Raw genomic sequence first — 17,455 nt, 5'->3', positions numbered from 1 at the left:
TTGCTCATGTCAAGATGAAATAGTTCCTGTTAGTCTCACACAAAACTGAAAACAGGGAACTACAAAGGGTAAAAGCTCAAGTCTTACTGCCAACATAACTTCTTTCTTCAGCACTTTCGCTAGAAATCCCTTCTCATTCTTCAGGGGCGCTCTGCTGCGCAGGCCTCTTGGGCTTGCAGAGATTCTGGAGCAAAGCCTTTCTTTAGCGTTCCTTAAGATTGCCTCAATTCCACGAGGAACTTCATACTTCCACCAACGGGCAGATGCCACCCAGTCTCTGCATCCCCACAGTCAATCAAACTCTCTCTCTCTCTCTCTCTCTCTCTCTCTCTCTCTCTCTTTCTCTCTCATTTCCTTTTAAATCTTGTTGACTTTACCTCAACTAGTGTATAATCTGCTGCTGCGTTTGTATTTGTATTATGATATCAGTATTCTTAAGAACATTTGAGAAAGAGATAGAGAGAAAGAATATGATGTTGGATGAGTATGGAGACGTGGCTAATCCTGGAGCAGTTGGGGAAGGAGGAAAACATGAAATACAATGTATATAGAAATTTTAATATAAACATGGAAAAAGAAGATGCTTTCTGAGGCCATCTAGTTCGACAGCTTTAGCTACAGTGTCCGGGTGTAGCAGGAGGAACCGGAAATTGTGCCTCTACTTTGCAGAAGTCCTGGGCTTCATTTGCTTCTGTTTGTCTCTTGCCTGAGGCAGAAGGTGAAGGCTTCCTTTCTTCCAAAGGTCTTTTGTGATAGAGGTTTTCAGACATCCCTCCTGGGTCCTCATCTGCCAGAAATGATGTGGAGGTTCCCTTTCTTCATTTCCATACTCATTACTACAGAGGGGACATGCAAATTTTGCTATGTATTTTGAATCTCCTTCCCTATGAAGCTGCCTATTCATGCAGGACATCCATTTTGGTAACAGTTTGTTTCCATTTGTTTGCCCCCCCCACCGAGTTTCCCACCCATTGAGCACTGTAGGGGGTGGATCACTGTGCTCACTCTCTGTTTTCAAATGTCACCTGATCTGGTTTCCAGCTAGCCAGTAGTAACCATATTCATGGAGCTGGCCACAGCCTCCACTTTGCCAGTATGTTTGCTCTTAGTTGTAGTTTTTCACTTTCTGTGTGAGAGTTTAAAGAGACTTGTTCTAATTTTTCATTGTTCTGCTATGAATCACCAGTTCCCAGTTCACTGCGGAACACCTGTGGAATACCTAATTAATATACTGAGTGTATGGCTGAGATTAAGACATACACCTGGGCTTTTCATCAGCTATCAAGAACCTCTATACAAGCCCTCGAGGGTCTAAGCAGCCTTGATGTTCTGTGAATTTTCAGAAGGCATGGCTTGACCCTTCCCCTAAGTGTTTTAATCAGATGCTGTAATCAGAATGCTTTTTAATGAACTTTGATCTTGACACCTGGTAGCGCTGATTCTAACATGCCAGGATACTGATAACAGCTATTGTGTTAATTACAAAGTGCATATGATATGTACGAAAATAAAGTCAGAAAGATCCTCACACTTGCTTTCCCTGGAGAAATACAGAATTCAAGGCCAGTTATTCATCCACAGGCAAATGGTTATTACTGTATCTACAAAGTCTCTTCTTGCCCCGGAACATATTCCTCAGGTTTTCATCCTTTCTTTTCTGCTTTTTCATCCTGTTCTTATTCATCTGGTTCTTTGCTACATGTGATCCTGAAAGTAAGAGATATTGTAAAGAATAATACTTAGCCAGATATAAACATTTTAAAGGATGAGCCTATTCTAAGATGTCAAAATGTTAGATTTTAGGAAAATACTTTCCACATTCCACCGATCAAAGGGTTTTGCTGCATTAATATTGAATATTTAAAGTACTTATAATAGGAAAGGAATCAAAACTTCCAAGATTTATCAATTAATCTATCTATCTATCTATCTATCTATCTATCTATCTATCTATCTATCTATCTACCTCTCTATTTATTTATGGTGTTTTTTGAGGCAAGGTTTCTCTGTGTAACAGTCCTGGCTGTCCTGGAACTTGCTTTGTAGACCAGGCTGGCCTGAGACTCACTGAGATCCACCTCCCAAGTGCTGAGATAAAAGGCATGAGCCACCAGCGCCTGGCTCCAAGTTTTCTATTTTGTAACTATGAGTTATCAAAAGGTATCTTCGTTCTTAAAAAATGAATTTCATGGGCTGGAGGGATGGCTTAATGGCTAAGGGCAGTAGCTGCTCTTCCCTCTTCCAGAGGACTGGGGTTTGATCCCCAGCACCTACATGGTGGTTCACAACTGACTGTGAATTCAGTCCTCCTGGATCCAAGGACCATTTCTGACCTCCACAAGTGTGCAGACACATATGCAAGCTAAACACTCATTCACATTGTTTTCATTAAAAAATGAAACAATAGTCACAAATCTTTTTTTTAAAAATTAAATGTTTACTGTGATGAAAATATAAAGCTCAACACTATCTCTGGCCTATAACCTGTCTTTTTTTAATGACTTGAAAATTTTATGCTGTTAGCCAAAGAATCAAAGTATGGATTAAAAGTGGAATTAGGACATGGTCCTTACCCTCTGTCTTACTGTTTTCACAACCAATTTAAGGCACATGGGGTGGGAGTTGAGGGTGTTGAGGGAAAAAAAAATTTTCTTCTATACATTTAAAATTATGACGTATTAAGGATTAAAACTGATTATTTGGATAAACTTACTTGTTTTATTTATTTATTTTGGGGAGAGAAAGCCACTCTGGTAAGAACACATTGATCTCCTTTGAACTGTAATAAGCAAGTACATAAATGAATAGTGACCATGTGCTGTGGAACAGCTGCAGGTATTCAGAAGCTGGGAGGGCTTGCCTTCCTACTTCTGTGTCCATTAGAAACAATCATTTAGTAATGGCACTGATAGTAGGGAACGAAAGCTCGGTACACTTATCACGCTTTTCTCTTTAAGACTGAGGGGATGCAGGAGACGGAAGAGCTGCAGAACCTGCTCTGGAATTCAGGGCAGACTTTATTGGTAGCCTGGTGGTGTCTGTGCAGCTTGCTGTGGTCTTTCTTACCCAGCAAGTAATGTGGAAATCATCCCTTGCTAAACACCTTTCTCCAAAGCACACCCCCGCCACGCACACACCAAGAAGTCCAATTGGGCCCTGACTTTTGGAGTATGGGGCTCTGAGAAGGGACTGTTCTCAGTTGACTGAGGGACAGATACTTTAGAAATACTCGGTACACTGAAGAAGAAAGAACAGATGACTCGTCCCAGACAAAGGGCGACACAAGAGAAAGCTTGCCATGTCCAGACAGAGGGCATGGAAGCTGGATTGTCCGTGTGTGTGCATCCCCCTTGCTGCTTTCTGTCTTCTAGGGACTTTTCCAGTTCCTACTGGACAGCTTCTGTATTCATGTAAGAGACATGAGGGAATTCAGCTCACTCACTGTTCCATAGATCAGTGAACCATTAATGTTTAAAGTTATTATTGAAATCTGTGAGTTAATTTTGGTCATTGTATTGTTGACTTTTGGTGGTGATGCGTTCCCAGTGGTACTTTGTTTCAGTAATTATGGCTTTATATTTATTTCCAGTCTCTTGGCTGTGTTCATTCCTCTTTTCAGCCTAGAATGTTACCTTTCATATTTTCTTTAGGTTTGGTTTGTTGGATATATGTATATGTATATATACATACATATATACATGTGTTTATATTATAGAAAGATTTTCTTTCTCCTGCAATTATGGCTGATAGTTCTACTGGGCTTATTAATCTAGGTTGGCTGCCACAGTCTTTTAGGACTTGGAACACTTCCCTCCGGGTTCTTCTGACTTTCATAGTTTCCACTGAGAAACCATCTGTTATTATGTTTCCTTTTTATGTGACTTGTATTTTTTTCTCTTTCAGTTTTCAATAAACACTTTTTGTTCTGTCTACTTAGTGTTTGAACTATGATGTGTCCAGTTTCTCTTTTGGCCTTGTTTATTTAGTGTTCTCTGTGCTTTTTGTGTCTGTATGGGTATATTTTTTCCTGAGTTTGGGAAAGTTTTCTTCAATGATTTTGTTGAAAATCTGATCTAAGCCATAGACTTGAGATTCTTCTCCTTCTTCTATGCCTATAATTTGAAGATTTGGTCTTCTTATATTGTCCCACATTTCCTGTGTTTTCCTTTCCTATGTTTAAAAAGAATTACATACTCCATGGCTATTATATGTAGTTCTTCTACTTTATCATTAAGTCCTGATATTCTATGTCTTCTCTGATTCTTTCTACTTGTCGGGCTTTCCAAGGTTTTCTAGTTGGTTTAATGCGTTTTCAACTCTATCTTCATTTTAGCTTGAACCCTCTTCAATTTGTATATCTCTTTATTGAGTTCCCTTTAGAAATCCTGGATTGTTTTTGCCACATCTATCAGCCTTATTGGTATGTTTTTCTGGGTATCACTCAGGAATTTATTTTGATAAAATTCTTTTTAATTCCACTGAGGTGTTTCTTTGTATCTTTTTTATTTAAGCTCCTTGAATACTTTGGCAAAGGTTATGACTGCAGTTTTTAATTATGTATCCAGGAGTTCATCTACGTAATTCTCCTCAACAAATTGTTGTGTTTTGGGGTGATATCTGAGCACGTGAACTCCTTTTATTAGTTTTGTGTCTGATATGAATAGAGCAATTTGGTGCAAAGAGAAGTGTGGACCATGTTGGGAATGAGCTTAGAAATGATAGAATGAAGTCAGATGTATAAGGGGCTGGGCTGATGTACAGTATGTGCATCTTAGTCCAAACCCAGAGTGTGGGAGTGGTTCTGTAGGCTGGGGAAGGCCAGGTAGATGCCCTGGTTATATCCTGGAGAAGCATGGGCAGGGTCTGGCTGGGTGTAGAGGTTGGATGTGGTATGGCATGGGCCTGTGAGTCCTTAGGAATATTTTTAAGCGTTTTGATATTTTTTCTATTTTGAAGACTTATACAATGATTTCACAGCATATAAAATGACAATGAGAGAGTTACTTTTATTATTTAACTGTGTTACAGCATAGAAATTTGCCAATAGCATCAGGAGGTAGATTTGTAGAGGCACAGCATGTACTTGAATATATATACTTAAGCTTGACCTTGTCACTTGAGGATGGTAATTTAAAGGAAACATCGTTCATCTATGTTTTATTTGTTAAGAGTTCTGGGGATTGTGAATAATGGGAAAGCTATTTTCATTCTTACTCTTGCAATCCTCTTTGCTAATAATCAAATTTAAGAGCTAATACCTTAAAAACCACTGTTTCTAAAGTCAGCATTTTTCATTTTTTTCTGGGTCTAAGACTAAAAAAGAGCATAGCAAAAGCATTCTAAGTCCCTCACAATGAACACATGGGAACTGAGGTGCCCTTCATTGACTGGTCCTTTGGTTTGTGAAGTCATGGCCAGAAGCTGTGTGTGATCCCAACCCCTCACCATGCCTACAGCATCTTCAACCAACCATCCTCTTGGAATCTGAACTTATATTGGGACTCAGTATGTAGACAGTTATCGAATCGTCCAGTTTCATGTCATAGTCCTCTACTAAAATGTTATTTTAAAAATCGTGATGCTTATTTGACAGCAAAAGCCATTTTTGACCAAATAGAGAGAACTATGTTTCCCTTTAAATGAAAGATATCCTGTTAAACCATACAATTCAATAGTCTGTAAATCCACAGCATCATATATGGGTAAATTCCTATTTATCACTATCTTCTAGAAATTTCCACAGACATGTCTATGCTTACAATTGGTAACATAAAGAGAAATCTAATCAGTATGAGATGTATGTAAGTGTGTTTAAAGAAAGATTGATGTCTTTTTATGTTTTACATTTTATTATTTAGGTTTAAAAACAGAATCTCTAATTCAGGCTGTACTGGAACTAGGTATATAGTCAAGGATAAACTTGAATTTCTTTTTTAAAAAAATGAGTGTGTGTGTGTGTGTGTGTGTGTGTGTGTGTGTGTGTGTGTGTGTGCATGTGTGCATGTGTGCATGCGCACATGCCAGGGCGCAGAGAAGAGAACAATTTGCAGGAGTCGATTCTTTCCTTCATCATGTGGGTTCAGGGAACTGAACTTCTGTCAACCATCTTGACACACTGAGACATCTTAGCAGCTTGGACTTGAGCTTCTGACCCTTTGTCATCCAGTTTCCGAGTCCAGGGCTGCTGATGTGTACTGCTGTACCCATGTCATGTGTTTGGGACCAGGGGTGGAGTGCAGCACTTCATGCGTGTTGAGACAAGAATTCCATCTACTGAGATACATTCTCAACCTGAGAGGGTGATTTCTAATAAATGTTTGGGATTTTTTATTTATATCACCGTGTCTCTCTGTCCCAATAACCTCTTTTAATATCTTAGGCTGAAGTGTTTACATGCCGTATGAATGTGTACTTCAATGTAAAAATGTCTTTTTATTTACTGAATACATTTTGAAAATATTGTAGTGACTCAAAACTCTACTGTTCAAGAAATAATGTCAACAACATCACTGTGTGCAGGCAGGGTAATCAGGAGCCACTACCTTGAATAGAAAAAAGGCACTTGTTCCATTGTCCTAACTACAGATCTTTCAGGCAAATACTTATCCCTGAAACTCTGGAAAGGTACTGAATAAATGAGAGGCAAGTGGATTAAAATGACAGAGCCTACTGGAACTGCGGAAGGCCTACCACTTTCCCTTACTTTGGCAAAACTACAGTGGAAGTACTTTCAGTCCTGCTCCTATTCATATCGAAAGGGAAGGATGCCTTCCCAGCCAGAAGAAGAGAGGTCAGAGGAATAGCACCACTATCCAGGAAGGTAAATGGTAATACAGACTGAGCAAATCCAGTGAGGTGAGTAAGTGACCACACAGCCAGACAGCCCTGGGGGACTGAATCCAGGCTCCCTTCAATTCCCTAAGCTTTTCTGGCCATCCAGTGGGGTGTGTTCCCTGTTGCTGGCTTTCTTTACCCCATTCCACCCTGCCCCTAAGCCCGCCTTTTCATCTGTGAGGTCCATGGATCCCCCAGCATAGCCTGCTTCAGGGCTGAGGGATCCAGAGAGCCAGCAGGGAGTGTTCCTGCTACTGAGGCTTCTTTCTACCATCCCATTATGACTCCCCACCCCAGCCTGCCTTTAAGTCTGCAAGGTCCTTAGAACCCTGCAAGATACCCAGCTCCCATGCTGAGGGGATCTGGAGAGGTGAGAAAATGGCCACAGGGCTGAACATTCCCAGGGGACTGAATCCAGGCCCCCTCCAATTCCCTAAACTGGATATTTTCCCTGCTGCTGGCTTTCTTCACCCCATTCCACCTTGCCCCCAAACTCGCCTTTTTGTCAGCAAGGTCCTTACAGCCCTGTAAGAGACCCTGCTCCCATGCTGAGGGGATCTGGAGAGGAAGAAATGGGCAGGCGCCAATGCAAGAATTCCTCCAACATCCTGAAAAGCAACATGATAACACCAGAATCCAGTGAAAACGCAACTTGAACTTCCTAACCTAGAAGAAGTAGAAGAAATCAACTTTAAACGTAACCTTAAGAAAATGATGGAGACCCTTAAATAGGAAGTGAAAAACTAGGAAGAGAAGACAAACAAAAAGTTAGAAGAAATTAATAAATCCCTCAAAGATACCCAAGAAAACCAAGAAAAAGCAATAAAACAAGTAAAGGAAACAGTTCAAGACTTGAAGACCTAAATAAAGAATACACAAACTGAGGGATGGCTGGATATGGAAAATCTGAGTAAATGATCAGGAACTACAGAGACAAGTATAACCAACAGAATATAAGAGACAGAAGAATGAATCTCAGGCGCTGAAGATACTATAGAGGAAATAGACGCACTGATCAAAGAAAACAGCAAATCCAACAAATCCCCAACACAAAACATCCAGGAAACCTGGGACATCATGAAAAGACAAAACCTAAGAATAATAGGGGTAGAAGAAGGAGAAGAATTTCAGCTCAGAGGCACAGAAAATATATTCAACAAAATTATAGAAGAAAACTTTCCCAACCTAAAGAAGGATATTCCTATGAAGGTATAAGCAGCTTACAGAACACCAGATAGACTGGATCAAAAAAAAATCCCCTTACTATATAACAATCAAGACAAAAAACATACAGAATAAAGAATATTAAGAGCTGCAAAGGAAAAATGTCAAGTAACATATAAAGGTAAACCTATCAGATTATACCTGACTTCTCAATGGAAACCATGAAAGCCAGAAGGTCTTGAATAGATGTGCTGCAGAAATTAAGAGACTATGGATGCAAGCCCAGACTACTATACCCAGCAAAGCTTGCATTCACCATCAATGGAGAAAACAATATATTCCGTGACAAAAAAAACAGATTTAAATAATACGTAGCCACAAACTCATCCTTACATTACATACTAGAAGGAAAATCTCAACCCAAGGAAGCCAACAACACCCACAGTGGCACAGACATCTGACAACCTTCCACCAACACAACTCAAAGAAGGGAAACACACAAACACTACCACCAAAAAAATAACTGAAGTTAACAACCACTGGTCATTAATATTGCTTAATATCAATGGACTCAATTCACCTATAAAAAGGTATAGGTTAAGAGAATGGATATGAAAACAGGATCCAACATTCTGCTGTTTACAAGGAACACACCTCAACCTCAAAGACAGACACTACCTCAGAGTAAAGGGTTGGTGGTGTGGGAGAATTGTCTGCATTCTGTCAATCATGTTTTAAATAAATGCTGATTGGCCAGGCAGAAAGTATAGGTGGGAAAACCAGACAAAAAGTAGAAGTGGAGCAAAAAGAACAGGCGTATTCTGGGAAGCAGGAAGCTCCCTCTGCCAATCCTGCCCAGACTCTGAAGAGTCAAGATGTGAGCTGTCCCACTGAGAAAGGTACTGAGCCATGTGGCTAACATAGAAAAGAATAATGGGTTAATATAAGCTACAGGAGCTAATAAGTAGCCTGAACTAATGGGTCAATCAGTTTTATAACTTATGGAGATCTCTGTGTGATTTTCATTGGGGGTTACCGGTTGTGGGGTACCAGGTGGGACATAAACCCCAACAAGCAGCCTCACTCAGGGTTACAGAATGGTACCCATGTGGATAACTGCATCCACAGAAAGCCTGAGAAAGCCTGGGAAAGAATAGAGTAAAACATGTTTTCTTGGTAGCAGCAATTTCTTGGGTCTGCTCTGCTTGCTAGAGACAAGCAAGCACTCTCATCTAAGAGAGGCTTCCTGACTCAGCTTTAGCTTCAAAGATTTGCAGCTCTTTTAAGAGGTCCTGCTTCAAAACACTTAAACGGTGTTGATGAAAAGCTGAATGCATGCTTTTTGATTTTTAGCTGTAGTAGGGAAAAAGAGTGCTGCTTTAAAATGCCAGCTTTCTGGGCTGTCCTGCCAGTGCAAACTCTTTGAGGCAAGAGGGCTGACTACAGAGAGAGGATTTGAGTCTTGTCTGCGGGCATACTGTTGCAGCTTGCTTGCTGGCAGGGACCTTGAAATGCCATAGAGTAGTGGCAATAAAAATGGCTACAACCGGTACTGCCACCATGAGGCTGGAAAGCTAAGGAATTGGCTGAATCCAGCCATCAAAGCCATGACTTTAATCCTCTCCATAAAGATTCATGTGTTCAGAAAAAGCGAGATATACAGTAAAGAGAGATTCAAAGATGAAGAAAATCTAAATGATTTACAGTGTGTTAAAAATATATGCAGAAAAAAGGATAAAGTTCTTAAAAAAGAAAGAAAGAGAGTAGTTGGGTATGGCGGTACACACCTTTAATCCCAACACTTGAGAGGCAGAGGTAGATTGACCTCTATGACTTCAAGGTGTGGTAGCACACACCTTTAATCCCAGCACTGGGGAGGCAGAGACAGACTGATCTCTGTGAGTTCAAGGACAGCCTTGAATTGTAGAATAAATCTACAGAGTTATTCCAGGACAAAGACATACAGAGAACCTCTCTCAAAAAGTAAAAGTAAAAATAAAAGAAATAGAAGTTAAAGTAAAGCCACATAAAGATGGAAAATACACAGAGAATCTTGATACTGTATGCCATTTTGCTCTATTTGAATTGTTTGAGTGTTGAGGAAGGAGTAACAGCTGCTAAAAGATATTTGCTTATAAATGCTGCTGAATTAATCCAAGATAGGTATTTTGAAAATACCTTGAATTCAAAATTGAAGTCAAAATGTATGTTACTTTGGAGAAGAGATTTTGCTTTTGTTTCCACAGAAAATGAGAGGCTGTGGATTCATTCTGAGATAAGAAAACTCCAGTTTGATCAAGGAAGACTACCTGAGAAATCTCCGGTAGGAGCAGATGACCCAGATGTCAGAGTTCTACATCCAGAACAGATTCAAGATGCTGCCTGAGATGATTGAGACTCACAGGCTACTCGAGTCAGGGACTTGATCATAATTCTAAATTTTCTTTAGGTCCCCATAAGATTAACAGCACCCCTAACCAGCCAGAAGTAACCTGGAATACTCCGCCCACATTCCCAAAAAAATGGACTATGGATATTTCCCTTTGTTTAAAAAAAAAGAGGGGGAAGTGGTGTGGGAGAATTGTCTGTATTCTGTCAATCATGTTTTAAATAAATGCTGATTGGTCAGGCAGAAAGTATAGGTGGGAAAACCAGACAGAAAGTAAAGGTGCAACAAAGAGAACAGGAGCATTCTGGGAAGCAGGAAGCTCCCTCTGCCACTCCTGCCTAGACTCTGAAGAGCCAAGATGTGAGCTGCCCCACTGAGAAAGGTACTGAGCCATGTGGCTAACATAGATAAGAATAATGGGTTAATATAGGCTACAGGAGCTAATAAGTAGCCTAAACTAATGGGCCAATCAGTTTAATAACTTACGGAGATCTCTGTGTGATTTTCTTTGGGCTTACTGGTTGTGGGGTACCGGGTGGGACATAAAACCCAACAAGCAGGCCCCTTCATGTTACAGGTTGGAAAAGGTTTTCCAATCAAATGGACCTAAGAAACAAGTGTGTGTGGCTATCCTAATATCTAACAAAATTGATTTCAAACTAAAATCAATCAGAAGAGATGGAAAAGGACACTTTATTTTCGTAACAGGAACAATTCATGACGATGAAGTCTCAATCCTGAATATCTATGCCCCTAATATAAAAGCACCCACATATGTAAAAGAAACATCACTAGAACTCAAATCACACATCAAACACTCACACACTAATAGAAGATTTCAACACTCCTCTCTCACCAATGGACAGGTCAACCAGATAGAAACTTATCAGAGAAATAAGAGAACTAACAGATGTAATGAGTCAAATGGACTTAACAGACATCTATAGAACATTCCACCCAAACAGGAAAGAATATACCTTCTCAGCACCTCATGGAACCTTCTTGAAAATTGATCACATAGTCAGTAACAAAGCAAACTTCCACAGACACAAAAAAATTTTAGTAATCACCTGTGTCTTATCAGATCACCATGGAGTAAAGTTAGAATTTAACTACAATCTCATGGAAACTGAACAGTCAACTACTGAACCATCCCTGGGTCAAGAAAGAAATAAAGGAAGAAATTAAAGTCTTCCTTGAATTCAACGAAAACAAAGACACAATATACCCAAACCTATGAGACACTATGAAAACAGTGCTAAGAGGAAAGTTTATAGCAATAAGTGCCCACATAAAGAAAACAGAGAAAGCTCACATTAGATACATAACAACACATCTGAAAACTCTAGAAAAAAAAAGAGGCAGACTCACCCAGCAGGAGTAGAAGACTGGAAATAATCAAACTGAGGGCTGAAATCAACAAAATAGAAACACAGAAAATAATCCAAAGAATCAATGAAACAAAAAGCTGGTTCTTTGAGAAAGTCAGCAAGATTGACAAGCTCCTATCCAAACTAATCAAAAGGCAGAGAGAGAACACTCAAATTAACAAGATCAGAAATGAAAAGGGGAACATAACAACAGACACTGAGAAAATTCAGAGAATCATTAGGTCTTACTGCAAAAGCCTGTATGCCACAAAATTGGAAAATGTAAAAGAAATGGACATGTTTTTAGAAAAATACCATATACCAAAATTAAATCAAGACCAGGATAAGAATTTAAGTAGACCTATAAGTCACAAGGAAATAGAAAAAAAAACCTCTCAATCAAAAAAAGCCCAGGTTTTAATACAGAATTCTACCAGAACCTTCAAGAAGAGCTAATACCTATACTCCTTAATGTGTTTCACATAATAGAAACAGAAGAATCATTGCCAAACTCTTTTTATGAAGCTACAGTTATCTTGATACCAAAACCACACAAAGACTCAACCAAGTAAGAGAATTACAGACCAATCTCACTCATTAACATTGATGCAAAAGTTCTCAATAAAATACTAGCAAACCAAATCCAAGAACACATCAAAAAAATCATCCATTATGATCAAGTAGGCTTCATCCCAGAGATGCAGGGTTGGTTCAACATATGAAAATATATCAATGTAATCCATCATATAAATAAACTGAAAGAAAAACATATGATCATTTTATTAGATGCTGAAAAAGCATTGGACAAAATTCAACACCCCTTTATGACAAAAGTCTTGGAGAGATTAGGGATACAAGGATCATATCTAAATAAAATAAAAGCTATATGCAACAAGCTGACAGCTAACATCAAATTAAATGGAGAGAAACTCAAAGAGATTCCACTAAAATCAGGATCAAGACAAGGCTGTCTACTCTCTCCATATCTCTTCAATATAGTGCTTGAAGCTCTAGTAATAGCAATAAGACAACATAAGACGATCAAGAGTATTTGAATTGGAAAGGAAGAAGTCAAACTTTCATTATTTGCAGATAATATAATAGTGTATATTAGTGACCCCCCAAAACTCAACCAAACAACTACTACAGCTAATAAATACCTTCAGTGATATGGCAAGTTACAAGATCAACTCAAAAAATCAATAGCCCTTCTATACACAAAGGATAAAGAAGTGGAGAGGGAAATCAGAGAAACATCACCTTTCACGATAGCCACAAATAGCAAAAAGTATCTTGGTGTAACACTAACAAATGAAGTGAAAGATCTATTTGACAAGAACTTTAAGGCTTTGAAGAAAGAAATTGAAGAGAATACCAGAAAATGGAAGGATCTCCCATGCTCTTGTATTGGGAGGATCAACATAGTAAAACTGGCAATTCTACCAAAAACGATCTATAGATTCAATGCAATCCCCATCAAAATCCCAACAAATTTCTTCACAGACCTTGAGAGAACAATAATCAAGTTTTTATGGCAAAACAAAAATCCTAGGATAGCCAAAACAATCCTATACAATAAAGGAACTTCCAGAGCTATTACCATCCCTGACTTTAAACTCTATTACAGAACTACAGTATGAAAACAGCTTGGTATTGGCATAAGAACAGAGACGTTGACCAATAGAATTGAATTAAAGACCCGGATATTAATTCACAAACCTATGAACATCTGACTTTTGAAAAAGAAGCTAAAATTATACAATGGAAGTAAAAAAGCATCTTTAATAATTGGTGCTGGCATAACTGGATATCAACCTGTAGAAGAATGAAAATAGATCCATATCTATCACCATGCACAAAACTCAAGTCCAAATGGATTAAAGACCTCAATATAAATTCAAGCACACTGAACCTGATAGAAGAGAAAGTGGGAAGTAGCCTGCAATACATGGGCACAGGAGACCACTTCCTACGTATAACCCCAGTAGCACAGACAATAAGAGCAACAATGAATAAATGGGATCTCCCGAAACTGAGAAGCTTCTGTAAAGCAAAGGACACTATCATTAAGACAAAAAGGCAACCTACTGAATGGGAGAAGATCTTCACCAACTACACCTCAGACAAAGGTCTGATCTCCAAAATATATAAAGAACTCAAGCAACTTGACATTAAAATTCTAAATAACCCATTTAAAAAATAGGGTACTGAACTGAACAGAGAATTCTCAACAGAAGAAGTTCAAATGGCCAAAAGACACTTAAGGACATGTTCAACTTCCTTAGCTATCAGGAAAATACAAATCAAAACAACCTTGAGATACCATCTTACATCCGTCAGAATGGCTAAAATCAAAAACACCAATGATAATCTATGCTGGAGATGATGTGGAGTAAGGGGAATACGCATCCATTTCTGGTGGGAATGTGAACTTGTGCAACCACTTTGGAAATTAGTCGTTCAGTGTCTCAGAAAATTGAAAGTCAACCTACTTCAGGATCCAGCAATACCACTCTTGGGAATATACCCAAGAGATGCCCAATCATACTACAAAAGCATTTGTTCAACTATGTTCATAAGAGCATTATTTGTAATAGCCAGAACCTGGAAATAACCTAGAATTCTCTCAATGGAAGAATGGATAAAGAAGGTGTGGCACATATGCACATTAGAGTTCTATTTAGCAGTAAAAAACAATGACATCTTGAATTTTGCATGCAAATGGATGGAAAATGAAAACACTATCCTGAGTGAGATAACCCAGACCAAAAAAGATGAATATGGTATGTATTCACTCATTAGTGGATTCTAGCCACAAGCAAAGGACATAAAGTCTATAGTTCATGATCCTAGAAAAGCTAAGTAATAAGGGGAACCCAAAGGAAAATATATAAAGATCCTCCTGGAAATTGGAAGCAGACAAGTTCTCCAGGCAAAAGTTGGGAGCATGGGTATGGGTGTGGGGTGAGAGTAAGGGGAGAGGGGGAGAGAGAAGGGAGAAGAGGAGTGTTGGGGAGAGCTTAGGGGAGTGGGATGGTTGAGATGGAGGAAGGACAGATATGGGAGCAGGGAAGAAGATATCCTAATTAAAGGAGCCATTTTGGGGTTGGCAAGAGGCTTGGCTTTAGAGGGGTTCCCAGGTGTCCACCGGGATGTCCCCAGCTAGGACACTGAACAGTGGAAAAGAGGAGAACTGGCCTTGTCCCTTAGTCAGACTGATGACTATCTTGAATATCACCATAGAACTTTCATCCGGTGACAGAGATAGAGACAGAGACCCACATCGGAGCACTGGACTGAGCTCCCAAAGTCCAGTTGAAGAGTAAAAGGAGGGAGAATACAAACAAGAAAGTCAGTACCACAAGGGGTTGATCCGCCCACTGAGACAGTGTGCCTGATCTAATGGGAGCTCACCAAAGCCAGCTGGACTGGAACTAAATGAGCATAGGATCAAAGCGGACCCTCTGAATGTGGCTGACAATTGGAGCAGACTGAGAAGCCAATGATAATGGCACTGGGATTTGTCTCTACTGCATGTACTGGCTGTTTGGGATCCTAGTCTATTTGGATGCACATCTTCCTAAGTCTGGACGGAGAGGGGAGGGCCTTGGACTTCCTAGATGGCAGGGTACCCTGCCCTCTCTTAGGATTGGAGGGTGAGAAGGAAGGGGAGGGGGAGGGGAGAAATGAAAGGAGGGGAGGAAGTGGAAGTTTTGAATGGTATTATTTATAAAACAATAAAAATACAAAGACAGGTCCTCTAGCTTACAGATCTGAGTGCTGAGGTTGCTCCCACATCCCCAACACACTTGGTGAGCACCCTCTTGAAAGACTTTGGGAGCACTGAGGAAGATTGTCATTTTTGGTAAAAGTGTTGAGTGTGCTCAAAGTCTTATCTAGAACAAAAAGACAAGAAAAAATAAAGAGGATGTAGATTATAAGTTAGACATCCAAGTATCAGTTTTTGCTGATGGCATGATGCTTAAAAGAACCCAACAACTCCAGGAGAAAACTCTTAGTCTGATACACACTTTCAGCAAAGTAACAGGGTACAAAATTGACCTACAGAAATCAACAGCCTTTCCATTCAATAACAATTAACTCATGGAGAAAAAAATTAAGTGGAGAAAAAAACAAAACAAAAACCTCCAGGAAATGGAATCAACCTAAATGACCATCAGTGGACGAATGGATAATCATTCATACATTCATTCGATGCATCCTAGGTTGAAACAAATACACATACACAAGTGGAGCTTTCTAGCCATAAAGGGAAAGGAAAAATAAGATGAAATGTTCAGCAAAATGAGCAGAACAGGAGGTCTTGTTAAGCAAAATGAAACAGACTCAGAAATAACTGAATGTTTCCCTCCACACATAGGAGAGGGGGTCATAAAAGTAGGAAGCAGAAGGGGAAACAGAGATCCTCAGAGTGGGGGAGGGGAAAAGCTAATGGAATACACATGACAGGGAAGTAGAAGATCTCTTGTGGACAGAAAGAGATATGTAATGTAAGAGGGAGTGAGGGATGTGGGAAGGCAATGGTGGAGGGGAGTGAATTGAAAAAATATGTTTATAAAAATGCCATAATGAAATCCATTACTTAGTCTACTAAATTTAAAAGTTAATCAGTAAGAAAACAATGAACAAAAATCCCTAGGAATAGACTACAAAAGTCAAAGCAAAATCAATGCAATCAAAATCATAAGATTCATTCTGGAAAATATATTAGTAAGAAAATAATTAAGTCACAAACTATAAAAAAAATCTTTGCAAATCACCTCTTTGAGAAAGAACTTGAGTCTAGTATCTAAATGAGTCTCTAAACACATAAAAAGTAAATAGCTCAATTAGAAAATGGGCAAATCATGTGGACATAATTTTACTGGAGGAGATACTAGGCCCGAGGTACAAGTAAGTACAAGAGAATTTCGGTGTCGCTGGACCCCTGGAAAGCACAAAGATCCCCCTACACCTCTACATGTCCATTGGCACAGCTGGATTTGTTTTAACTATGCATATTGATGGGGCTGAGGAGATGGCTGCGTGGACAACAGCCATCTGTGCAATCATGAGGACCAGAGGCTAAAACCATGGCATCTGCACAACCCCAGCCCCCATGCTGTGGTTGCAGGCCTATAACCCTCCTTAGGATCCTAAGAGCTCGATGTCCAACCAGCCTGCCCAACACAGCAACCTCAGGGGTCAATGAGAGTCCTTATCTCAAGTCATTAACTCAAGGAGGGATAGAGAAATGGGCTACTTTTGCTTTGGTTTCCTCATACATGAACAGTCACGTGCAGTAAACACACACACACACACACACACACACACACACACACACACGCTTAAATAAATAATAAATACCAGCAAAACCAAAGACTAATAAGGGTGTGAGGAAAATTCAGGCTCACGCAGGAACTGAAACCTTGGAAAATACCTCAGGGGTCTCCTTATAGATTAAATATGCAAGTCACATGTAGCAGCTTCTAACAAAGCCTGACATTACCAAAGTACCCAGCAATTGGCCAATGTTAAATAAGCAGGTAAGGGGCAGGAGGGTGTGACTTTGAATGGGAAGGTCATTGGTAGCTAGGGCTAGAACACACACACACACACACACACACACACACACACACACACACACACTGTCTAGTTCCTGGGTCTGTGTTGCTGTATATTAAGTGAGACACAAAGG

Source organism: Myodes glareolus, chromosome 20 (genome assembly GCF_982192425.1).
Source record: "Myodes glareolus chromosome 20, mMyoGla1.1, whole genome shotgun sequence".
NCBI classification, from domain to species: domain Eukaryota; kingdom Metazoa; phylum Chordata; class Mammalia; order Rodentia; family Cricetidae; genus Myodes; species Myodes glareolus.
Note: the sequence above shows the minus strand (reverse complement) of the source record.